Genomic DNA, 579 nt, shown 5'->3' on the forward strand with positions numbered 1-579 from the left:
CCCTATCTCCAGAGTTTAAGGTGGTCTGTGGGACATAGTATGAGTCTAATAGATACTTGCTGAGTGACTTAATTAACTGTGCCCACTGTGCTTTCTACTCAACTCGGAGTATTTATTGTATATGCACTCTGCGTATGGCACTGTGGTATGGAAGAAAGAGATAAGACACCATGCCTCTCTTAATTAGTGTTAAATGTGGTAGAATGGCCTGTGTCCATAAACACCACCCTTAACCACAAAACAACAATGGATCGCTACTGAGTGCCCACGATATGCCAGGCACTTTGCTAAGTGTCTATAGACTTTATCTCATTGAATCCTATCAATGGCATAGGTATGAATAATCCCACTTTAAAGATGAGAGAACTGAAATCTAGAGGGGTAGTAAATACTCTAAATCACACGAATTGTAAATGACAGAGCCTAAAATTGAACTTAAGTCAGCCTGAGTCTAAATCTGTACTTGTGACTTCTTTACAACACATGTGTTTTCAAACACCTTATTTTGCTTTTTGGGATGCTTGTTACAAAGAGGTAGTATTTGATTCTTTAAGACACTTCCTTAATTTTAAAGAGAGG

This window comes from Pteropus alecto, unplaced genomic scaffold (genome assembly GCF_000325575.1).
Source record: "Pteropus alecto unplaced genomic scaffold, ASM32557v1 scaffold95, whole genome shotgun sequence".
NCBI lineage: Eukaryota > Metazoa > Chordata > Mammalia > Chiroptera > Pteropodidae > Pteropus > Pteropus alecto.